Consider the following 12,258-nt stretch of genomic DNA (forward strand, 5'->3'; position numbering starts at 1 on the left):
GTTTGGTTTGGTTCAAGTGACCTATTTCTATTGCATGAAAGTAAATGGACTTTGAATTTAAATGAGAATGGCAGAGATGAGTTATCAAAATGTGAAAGTACCAAGTAACAAACACTAGGGTTTCGAAATCCACCATAAACAATTCTACCCATGTTCATGGATACTCAAGTGATGAACTCTAAACGTGTTGATGAAGATGTTCGCACTCAAGACCATGGGTCGTGGCTCAAGACGCATTGATTCTCTCTAATATACGTAAAGTGCATGGTTCGTGCTACAATACTTGTGCCCTCCCCATAACCGAACCTAGGTATGGTTCGTACTTCGATTCAATTACAAGGAAAACCCATTAAGTTCAAAGAGAATATGAACATCACAAGAATCCTAATAGCATGGTGTTTACATTAGGTATTCAAGAAACCAATTCACATGGATGATTCTTACTTCATCCATTTATTGCTTAGGATAACATGAAGATACACATAATCCCAACAATCTCAAGAAGCATGCTTTCAAAGATGGCCAACCAAGGAAAAACACACATCAAGGATAGATTAATTTGGTGAATTGGAATTCATCAACAATATCTAGAAATTCATACACTCAAGCATCAAAATAATAAGGTAATCATGTTTAGGGCTTCAACCTAAGCCCTAGCTGTGGAGTTTAGTTGCTCATACTTATTCCAAATACAAACTCAAAATAAAATTAGAAAGAGTTTATAGATTTTGAGAAAATGGTGAAAGCTTCAAGGTCTTCAATGGTGGAAGCTTTTTTCTCCACTTTGCTTGACTGCACCCTGGCTTTCTCGAGCTCCAAGCTCTCCAAAATCTGCTCCCAATGTGTAGAATAATAGCCTCGTAAAATTACCCACGTTCAAAAGCCTTTCCCACTTCAGATTGCACTCCCATGTGCCTTTTGCCCATCAATTCCAGCTCAAAGATATAATATAAAACTCATGCTTTAGTTAAAGTCTTTGCCATTGTCCCCTTAGCAATGATGAAGCCTTGTCTTCACAAAGATGCCAATTGCTTCAGAAAATATCTCATTTACTGAGGTAATTTCTTGTTACCAAGTGTTATGGTAACAAGAAGAATCAAGATGACACAATGGAGGTAAAAGCTGGCCAATTTCGGATTTCCAGAGCTGTGGTAACATGCTGGATTGGTTGGATAGGCAATACTTGTCCAATGGAGCTCAAATTTGGATATGTTGTAGTCAACATCCATTGGAACAAGTTTCATGAAGATCTTCACCTCATCCGAGCATCAGAGCATGTTGATCCCAGGCCAAGAAGTTGACCTACGAAAATGAACAAAAACAGAATTTATAACCAATAATGCATTTTTAGCTCATTTTTATTCTAACAAAGGTAAAATCTAAGAAAACACAAAAAGGAAGTAAAAATCTATAAAATGTCAAGAACTAACTCAAAATAATAGGTGAATAACATGAAAAATCATGTGTAAAAATGAACCGAACATCTATGCCAAACTATACATCTAATCAAATATGATACTTGACGTCTGTGTATGTCTTGGAACTTAGCTGACAAAAATGGGAAGTCTATGCTTTCTTCTAAGAATCTCTTATGTATAATGAACTGTTTTTGTGGTGGAAATATGGTTGATTGTACATATTGTAATTAAGATATTTTGGATGATTTGAGCTAAATTAAGATATTTTGCATTATTATTTTTAACATCGTACATATTGTAATTAACATTTTACTTATACACGTTTATATTGTAATTAACACTATTTTTAACTGCTTGTACATACATCTTGGCGGATGGCTCCCCTATAATGCAAATAACCAGCCCAAGATGATTACAAGTGTTATATAAAATTATTCAAAGACTCCTCTAAAAAGGAAAGAAAAAACTACTGCGAAGACAAATTTGAGAAAGAAAAGCAAAGTTTGTGAGATAATTGAAAAGAAATTAATGAACCAACCTCCTCCCAATTCCATGAAACTCATAGTCATTCCCATTCTTTAGAGAGAGAGAGAGAGAGCGAGAGAGTGACAGAGAGGTTTGAGGGTATAGTTTATGTCCTGTTTAGTCAGTCCAAGCAAGGTATCTGCTTCTTAGCTTGGGACCAACTGTTGGCTTAGGGCAGCCTTCTGCAGTTGTAACTGGTATTCTCATTTTGTAAAGGTATCGTGCAGCGTCCAAATTCCAAATGCCTTTCTCAATAAATCCCATGCCCGGCTGCCATTTGAAAAGTTCCTAAAAGGGCCCTTACATATTTTTCAGGTTACCCTGTATACTCGGCATAAACTACGACTGATGAAAGGGGAGCGGTTGGTAGAGGTCATGCATATTCTCTAGACTGAAGCAATTCACCCGTTTTCTATAAAATCACCCGTCAAGTGCTTCCAAGTCTGCTGCAAGGTTAAATGTAAAGGTTCGGAATACGCATGCACCCTGTCACCAGCCACAAACTCCTTGATTCTACCATCAACCTCTATCACACTACAACCAGCCTCTTTATTTGCTTGATTCTTCCTCATCAACCTCTTAATTTCCTCTGCATCACTCCACCTTCTCTTCTTGGCATACAAATTTCTGAGCATGACATAATTTCCATCATTCCATGGCTCCCCTTTGACTGCCTTCTTTAAAACTTTGTTGGCCCTTGTGACATCCTCAGAATGGCCACATGCAAAAAGAAAAGAACTCAAAATTATTCCATTAGCATCATAAGGCATGCTCTCAATCAATTTCTCGACTTCCTCCAAGCATCCTGCCCTTCCCAAAAGATCAACCATACAACCATAATGGTCAATTTGCGGGATAAGCCCAAAGCCCTCCATTCCTTTAAACCATCTTTTCCCTTCCTCTACCAGACCACAATGGTTACAAGCAGACAAAACACCAATAAAGGTTATATTGTTCGGCATAAACTTTTTGCACTGCATCTTTAAAAATACCTCCAGTGCCTCCTTGCCATGGCCGTTTACTGCAAACCCATTTATCAAGGCATTCCAAGAAGCTGTTTCCTTTTCAGGCATCTCATCAAAAAGTCTTTTAGCCTCTGTAGTTTCACCACATTTTGCGTACATATCAACAAGCGCAGTGCAGATGTTGATTACCCTATCAAGCTTCTTCCTTCGTACAAACTTGTGAACCCAACGACCTAAATCCAAGGCGCCCAAATCTGCAATAGCTGGAAGAATGCTAACAACAGTCACGCCATCCAGTTCAAGAGACGTCTTTGACTGCAGTTCATGAAATAATTTCAAGGCTTCATGGGCTGTTTGTTTTGACTGTAACCCCCAATCATCACATTCCAAGAAATTAGATTCTTCTCGGCCATGGCATCAAAGATTGATCTAGCAGATTGTACATCACCATGATGGCAGTAACCATACACCATAATGGTCCAAGATACCTCATTCCAATCCGTCATCTCATCAAATAAACTTCAAGCCAAGCCCATATCTCCCAATTTGACATAACCACCAATCATAGCATTAAATGCAGCCAAGTCCTTCTCAGGCATTTGATCAAAAAGCCTCCTTGCATTATCCATATCTCCTAACCTTTCATACCCACAAATGAGAGCTGTCCACGATACTCGACTTGTCTCCGTCATTTCATCGAACAGCTACTTGCAAAACTCATCCTCCCAAACTTTGCATACATATCAACCAATGAAGTCGACACATACAAATCTAGGCACAACCCAACTTTAATAACATGACAATGAAGTTCTTGCCCTTACCAGATGGCCACATCTAAACCACACGACTTTGCCAAAGCTGTGAACGTGTAGCCATCGGGCTTAAAAGCCGTGTCCTTCCTAAGATTTCTATAGAGAGTGAAAGATTCAGCGAATTGGCGCATATCCGTGTGGGCTCTGATAATAGAGTTACAGAGAAATGTGTCAACTTTATTGGGTCCGTAATTGAAGACGCGGCGACCATGTTGAATTAGAGCTAGTGGGTATTGATGAGAGGTGAAAAGGGCGATGGAACCACATGTTGTGAGAGTCGGCCCATAGCATGTGCGGGCTGTGCGACTGCATCGGACCCCAAAATTTAGGGGCCTCAAAATGTTTTTAGAAGCCCTGCAATATATTATATATATTTTTATTCTAAAAATATTATTATTATTTCTTAACGGGTAGATATTTGTTCCTTCTTGATTCTTCCGTCTTCCGTCCAAACACAAAAAGTCTTCTTTACTCTTCGGCAAGTCAAAAGGTGTGCTGTGTGCATCTCTGCTCTTCACTCTCTCTCTCTCTCTCTCTCTCTCTCTCTCATATTAGACTCCCCTCCATCAAAATAAAGCCATTTCTCTTCAGCACCACCCTCTTCCATCAAAATTTGGATTGTAAAAACCCAATTTTTAGCCCTTTTCCCAAAATCACAGTTCTTTTCTCCCTCCCTCATTCACATGAGAATTCACCAACCATTGAAATTGGAAAATCAATTTATCAGCTTTGTGAGTTGGAAGAGGGACTAAAGAAATATTTCTGGGAAGCTCCTTCTGAAGGTGTTCTTCCCGTGTCAGGAAATTTTGTTTCTATATGGATTAAATTTTTTTTCTTTTTCTACTTGTGTATGTAGGGCCTCGACATCCATATTTGCACAGGGCCTCCAAAATCAATGGACCAGTTGTGATGAATTTGGTGAGGAGATTGACATTTGTTTCGAGGGGGTTTCAGAGCATGAAGGCGTGTATTTGGAGAAGCGAGGGTGTTGTTATCGTTTGTTGGAGAAGGTCTAACCATTTTCTTTCTAATGAGCTCCATCTCAATACTTGCTCTCTCATCATGCATCTCTCTCTCAGTTTTGCTTCTCTGTCATTTGAATGGCGGGGTTTCTCTTTATTTATTTTAAATAATTTTTTTCTGCAAGAATGTCGGTTTTGTACAGGTGAGAGTTGAGACCCAACCCAAATCACATAAATTTTGTCGGGTAAAGTTTCATTTAGGTTTAGACTTTGGTGTATCCAATTCAAACTTTATGAAAGTCACTCACTTGAAAGAAAATAAAAAAATTATAAATATAGATTGGATACACCTCTTGGGGGAAAAAAAATGTCAATGTTATTGATAATTTTAATTTCTATGCCCTCTTGGCACACATATGTTGGATGGAGCCCAAATGTGCCACCACATTGGCAAGTTTAATCACCCGTATGGTTCAGGGTACAGTGATTGCATTATGAATGCGTATGATGGAGACTAAACTAAGTGGGCAAGATCCAAGATGGTCTAATCTGTTCACTGCCCTCAGACCAAAAAAAACAAAAATATTTGTTCACTGCCATTTGGTGTGTGAGATTGCATTAATCACGCCTTATGCCCCGAGTTAGTAGGGACAACCCACCCACTATGAATAGGCGAACTTCCTCTACAATGAGTGTTACAAAAAGACAACTTCGGTTTGATGAGAATTGGAAGTCAATGAACAAACAAAGAAAGCATGAAAATATGATAAAAGAGATTGACAAATGTCAAATCTTGAAAGAGGAATTGAAATTCACCAGAAAATAGAGAAAAATTTATGAATTTTATTGATAATATTATAAAACGTTCCAATACAACTACATCAGTTAGGTTAAATAAGAAACAAAAGAACTCTAAAGTTGTAAGAAACCCTATATACTCAATACATTGTCGATACATTTGTCTGCCAACTATATACCCCCTTGTTAATGGTATTCCTATCATAGTATAGTTGAGTTGTTCCCTTGTCTCCTTGACTTGACATTTTGCCAACAATCTTACAGCCATCTTATTAGAGGGTGCAAATTCATCATCATCACCATAATTACGTTTTGTCCATACCATCTCCTGAGGACAGCAGATTCATCGTCCAAATCCATCATGTCCGAATTTCCACCAAATGAGTAAGAACCATAAATAATTTGGAAGTAAAAACATGTTTTTTTTTTTTTTTATAAAAAAAAATAAAATTATGCCATAGGACAAAACAATTCTGAAGTTTATTGCATGTCATTTTCTTGATGACTTTTAATAAACAGAGATGTCAAACAATATATGGCAAATATTTAGATATGCTCATATTATTATTCTTCTTAAATATGAAGGTATTTATACAAGTACAAAGATGTGTTAACTCTAAATAAAATAGGAAATATATCTAAATTACAATAGGAAATAAATCTCATTTATAATATGACTAAATAAATGGTAAGTAACCAAAATCCTAACTAAATAAGGACTCAACAACACTCCCCCTCAAGTTGGGGCAAAGAAATTTTGCATACCCAACTTGACAAGCGAGTCATAGAACACCATACTTGACATTGACCAATCGAACAATTGTAGAAAAGGCATTGTCATAAAAACCCTAACAAATAAGGCACATTGAAGAACACATAAAAGTAGAACATAGAAACCTTGTAAGCACGGCAGTAGGTAAGGCAGAACACAGAAACCCTGTGAGTACGACAGTAGATAAAACAGAACACAAACTCTATAAGCACGTCAGTAGATATGGCAAATCATAGAAACCTTGTGAGCACGGCAAAGACAAGGTTTCTTAAAAATAGGGTAAGGCAAGGAAAAAGCAAAGCAAGGGCAAATAAATGCAAAGCAAAGGCAAAGGGCACGACCACATCAACATCAACGACAATGACCACGTCAACTGAAAGTGAAGCAAGCAAAGGCAACGCTAAAGGCGGTAGTCGCGGCAACAGTAATAGCAACAACAGCAGAAAACGACAACGAAAAATTCTTCCATATCAACTTTAGCGCATTCACACAGACATAACTTCTCTTCAATCCTCATTTCCCCCTAAAAGAGGCAATATATCCATGAGAAAAGAGAAACATATCTTTTTAACTCCCCCCCGGAAGAGGAGAACACTTCAATTTAAGGAGAATGCAAGCACAGGTCACAAAAGAACTTGGCGCTGATACCAAGTCAAACAAAGTATGGCAAATATTCAATTATGCTCATATTTGCTCATATTTGCTCATATTATTATTATTCTTGAATATGGAGGTATTTATACAAGTAGAAAGATATGTTAACCCTAAATAAAATAGGAAATATATCTAAATTTCAATAGGAAATAAATCTAATTTATAATAGGACTAAATAAATGGTAAGTAACCAAAATCCTAACTAAATAAGGACTCGCCAACACTCCTCCTCAAGTTGGGGCAAAGATATTTTGCATGCCTAACTTGACAAGCGAGTCATAGAACACCATACTTGACATTGACCAATCGAACAACTATAGAGAAGGCCTTGTCTTAAAAACCCTAACAAATAGGGCACATAGAAAAACACATAAAAGCAGAACATAGAAACCCTGTAAGCACGGTAGTAGGTAAGGTAGAACACAAAAACCCTGTGAGAACGGCAGTAGGTAAGGCAGAACACAGAAACCATGTGAGCACGGCAGTAGATAAGGCAGAATACAGAAACCCTATGAGCACGACAAATGCAAGGTTTCCTAAAAATAGGGTAAGGCAAGGCAAAAGCAAAGTAAGGGCAAATAAATGCAAAGCAAGGGCTAAGGGCACGACCACATCAACTGAGAGCAAAGAAAGCAAAGGCAACATTAATGGCAGTAGTAGCGTCAATGGTAATAGCAACAACAACATAACTTTAATTGCAAGGAGAATGCAAGCATAGGTCACAAGAGAACCTGGCTCTGATACCAAGTCAAACAAAGTATGGCAAATATTCAATTAGGCTCATATATGCTCATATTATTATTCTTCTCCAATATGGAGGTATTTATACAAGTACAAAGATGTGTTAACCCTAAATAAAATAGGAAATATATCTAAATTACAATAGGAAATAAATCTCATTTATAATAGGACTAAATAAATGGTAAGTAACCAAAATCCTAACTAAATAAGGACTCGACAACACTCCCCCTCAAGTTGGGGCAAAGATATTCTGCATGCCCAACTTGACAAGCGAGTCATAGAACACCATACTTGACATTGACCAATCGAACAATTGTAGAGAAGGCATTGTCATAAAAACCCTAACAAATAAGGCACATAGAAGAACACATAAAAGTAGAACACAGAAACCCTGTGAGCACGGCAGTAGGTGAGGCAGAACACAGAAACCTTGTGAGTACGACAGTAGATAAAACATAACACAAACTCTGTAAGCACGTCAGTAGATAAGGCAAAACACATAAACCCTGTGAGCACGGCAAAGACAAGGTTTCTTAAAAATAGGGTAAGGCAAGGAAAAAGCAAAGCAAGGGCAAATAAATGCAAAGCAAAGGCAAAGGGCACAACCACATCAACTGAAAGCGAAGCAAGCAAAGGCAACGCTAAAGGCAGTAGTAGCGGCAACAATAATAGCAACAACAGCAGAAAACAACAACGAAAAATTCTTCCATATCAACTTTAGCGCATTCACATAGACATAACTTCTCTTCAATCCTCATTTCCCCCTAAAGAGGCAATATATCCATGAGAAAGAGAAACATATCTTTTTCACTCCACCACCCCACCCCCCCCCCCCCCCCCCCCCTTGAAGAGGAGAACACTCAATTTAAGGAGAATGCAAGCAGAGGTCCCAAGAGAACTTGGCTCTGATACCAAGTCAAACAAAGTATGGCAAATATTCAATTATGCTCATATTTGCTCATATTATTATTATTCTTGAATATGGAGGTATTTATACAAGTACAAAGACATGTTAACCCTAAATAAAATAGGAAATATATCTAAATTTCAATAGGAAATAAATCTAATTTATAATAGGACTAAATAAATGGTAAGTAACCAAAATCCTAACTAAATAAGGACTCGCCAACACTCCTCCTCAAGTTGGGGCAAAGATATTTCGCATGCCCAACTTGACAAGCGAGTCATAGAACACCATACTTGACATTGACCAATCGAACAACTATAGAGAAGGCCTTGTCATAAAAACCCTAACAAATAGGGTACATAGAAGAACACATAAAAGCAGAACATAGAAACCCTGTAAGCACGGCAGTAGGTAAGGTAGAACACAGAAACCCTATGAGCACGGCAGTAGGTAAGGCAGAACACAGAAACCATGTGAGCACGGCAGTAGATAAGGTAGAATACAGAAACCCTATGAGCACGACAAAGGCAAGGTTTCCTAAAAATAGGGTAAGGCAAGGCAAAAGCAAAGTAAGGGCAAACAAATGCAAAGCAAAGGCTAGGAGCACGACCACATCAACTGAAAGCAAAGCAAGCAAAGGCAACGTTAACAGCAGTAGTAGCGTCAACGGTAATAGCAACAACAACATAACTTCAATTGCAAGGATAATGCAAGCACAGGTCACAAGAGAACCTGGCTCTGATACCAAGTCAAACAAAGTATGGCAAATATTCAATTAGGCTCATATTATTATTCTTCTCCAATATGGAGGTATTTATACAAGTATAAAGATGTGTTAACCCTAAATAAAATAGGAAATATATCTAAATTACAATAGGAAATAAATCTCATTTATAATAGGACTAAATAAATGGCAAGTAACCAAAATCCTAACTAAATAAGCACTCGCCAACAGAGTAGTCAATGCTACTTGACTTAAAGCACATGACAAGGATAAGAAATGAAAGATGAGATCATATTAACCTCTCACCTCACCCCATTTCATAAGCTGGCGGTGGACTTCATGTAGTGTACTTCCAAAAGAGAAATCAATATCTACTAGAACCCAAAAGAGAAAGATATAAAAATCAGCAAAGAAAAGCCAATATAACTTCACATTATTACTCAAAATGAATTTATTAGGGTGGCCATTACTTCAAACATGCAAAATTCTTTAAATATTTTACAATACATTGCCTTCATTGGTGAAAACTTAGAAAACATTGGAGGGGTAGGGCCACCTCTGTCCTAAAGGTGGCTTCGACCCTGTGTCGGCCAACTATATACCCCCTTGTTAATTAATGGTACTCCTATCATACTATATAGTTGAGTTGTTCACTTGTCTCCTTCACTTGACATTTTGCCAACAGTTACAGCCATCTTATTAGAGGGTCCAAATTCATCATCACCACCATTATTAAGTTTTATCCATACCATACCATCTCCTAAGGACAGCGAAGTCATCGTCCAAATTAGAGGTGTCAAACGGGCCGTGCCGGGCCGGCCCGTCCCATTTAAACTCGTGCTTTTAATATTTTCGTGCCGTGCCAGCCCGACCCATTTAATTTATCGGGCCGTGCCGTGCCGGCCCATTTAATAAAATCATTGATCTCGGCCCGCCCCAAAGCCCATGTCCATTTTTAAACGGGCCGGGCCGGGCTCGTGCCGTGCCCGTGCTCGTGCTCGTGCCATACTCGGGCCCAAGAACCACCACATTTAATTTGAATTTTTTTCACTTGATTTTTTTTTTCCATTGGATAATTCAAATTATAAACATTAAAAATATAATTAGAGGCAAGAAATTATGAACTATTTGAAAACACTAATCAATCAAACATCCAAACAATATGAAGGGGCGGAGGGCAAAAAGTGTCTAACTCCACTAAGTCCACTTGAACTTTTCATCTTTAAACAAATTATTATTTTTTATGTGAAGAAATGTTTTGCTTTGATTATAAGAGAAGCGTATATGTCATATGTATTGATTAGATATCAAGTCCAATGTTGTTGAATTAATTTGTAGTTGGTATGTTTAATTAACTAAGGACCCAAGTAATTTCCCTAAAATGAAAGACATCAAATATATGTTTATGATTTTAAAAAAGAAAAAAACATATAAACAATGACATTAGATGTCAAATTATTGCATTTTGACTTTTTGAGAAGAAAAAAAAATGCTAAATGGGCCATGCTTGGGCTCGTGCCTGGGCTTGAAGCGGGCTCGGGCCAAGCCCGGCCTATGTCGGGCCATGGGCCGGCCCGGTCCATTGGACCTATTTTTTGATCCCGGCCCGGCCCAAGTTTTCGTGCCGTGCCGAGCACGGCCCATTAATATTCGTGCTCGTGCCGTGCCGTGCCTCATTTAAATGGGCTGGACTCGTGCCGTGCTGGGCCGGCCCGTCCCGTTTGACACCTCTAGTCCAAATCCATCATGTCCAAAGTTCCACCAAATGTATAAGAACCATGAATAATTTGGAAGTAAAAACAATTTTTTTTTGGGGGTAAAATTCTGCCATAGGACAAAACAATTATGAAGTTTATTGCATGTCGTTTTCTTGATGACTTTAAGAAACAGAGTAGTCAATACTACTTGACTTAGTGTACATGAAAAGGATAAGAAATGAAAGATGAGATCATATTAACCTCTTACTATCAGCATAGATGGGGCCCACATATGCCATCACATTTTTTTTTGGCGAAACAGTATAGAATCCATTGAGGAATATGGCACAAGCCCAGATACAACAATAAGAACACATCCATGAGGTTCTTGCAATACAGAGACTAAAACAACAACACCAACTAAACACAAGTATTACAAGATTGTTAAAAGACAGAGTACAACTTTAAACCCACCTAACAAGGAGTTACAGATGAGGAGGAACCAAATCCATGTGCCACCAATTGGCAAGATTAATGGAAAATTTATCGGATGCCCAAGAGCCAAAATATTTTACGGGTAGAGTGATTGTGTTGTGGGCAAGATCCAAGATGGTCTAATCTATTCACTGCCTTTAGACCAAAAAAAATAAAAAATTTGTTCATTGCCATTTGATGTGTTAGGTTGCATTAATCACGCCCTATGCCCCGAGTAAGTAAGGACAACCCATCCACTATGAATAGGCGAACTTCCTCTACAATGAGTGTTACAAAAGGACAACTTTGGTTTTGATGAGAATTGGAAGTAAATGAACTAACAAAGCATGAAAATACTCGAAAAATGTCAAATCCTAAAAGAAGAATTGAAATCCACCAGAAAATAGAGAAACATTTGTGAATTTTATTGATATTATTATAAAACGTCCCAATACAACTACATAAGTTGGCTTAAATAAGAAACAAAAGAACCCTAAAGTTGTAAGAATCCCAATATACTCAATACATTGTCGATACATTAATTTTTCTGCCAACTATATACCCCCTTGTTAATGGTATTCCTATCATACTATAGTTGAGTTGTTCCCTTGTCTCCTTGACCTGGCATTTTGCCAACAGTCTTACAACCATCTTATTAGAGGGTGCAGATTCATCGTCCAAATCCATCATGTCCAAAGTTCCACCAAATGAATAAGAACCATAAATAATTTTGGAAGTAAAAAATATGTTATTTAAAATAAAATAAAATAAAAAATTCTGCCATAGGACAAAACAACCCCAGACTAATA

General features: G+C 37.8%; 1 pseudogene across 1 annotated transcript; it reads right to left on the reverse strand.

The window, feature by feature from the left end:
- Nucleotides 1-550: 550 nt before the first annotated feature.
- LOC148296831 (pentatricopeptide repeat-containing protein At2g44880 pseudogene) lies at nt 551-5,843 on the reverse strand (annotated as a pseudogene). The gene is made up of 3 exons (XR_015833719.1): nt 5,803-5,843; nt 1,957-4,026; nt 551-1,302 (listed from the first exon to the last, which is right to left on the reverse strand). The product of XR_015833719.1 is annotated as a pentatricopeptide repeat-containing protein At2g44880 pseudogene (transcript).
- Nucleotides 5,844-12,258: the final 6,415 nt, after the last annotated feature.

This window comes from Prunus avium, chromosome 2 (assembly GCF_965620075.1).
Source record: "Prunus avium chromosome 2, drPruAviu1.hap1.1, whole genome shotgun sequence".
NCBI classification, from domain to species: domain Eukaryota; kingdom Viridiplantae; phylum Streptophyta; class Magnoliopsida; order Rosales; family Rosaceae; genus Prunus; species Prunus avium.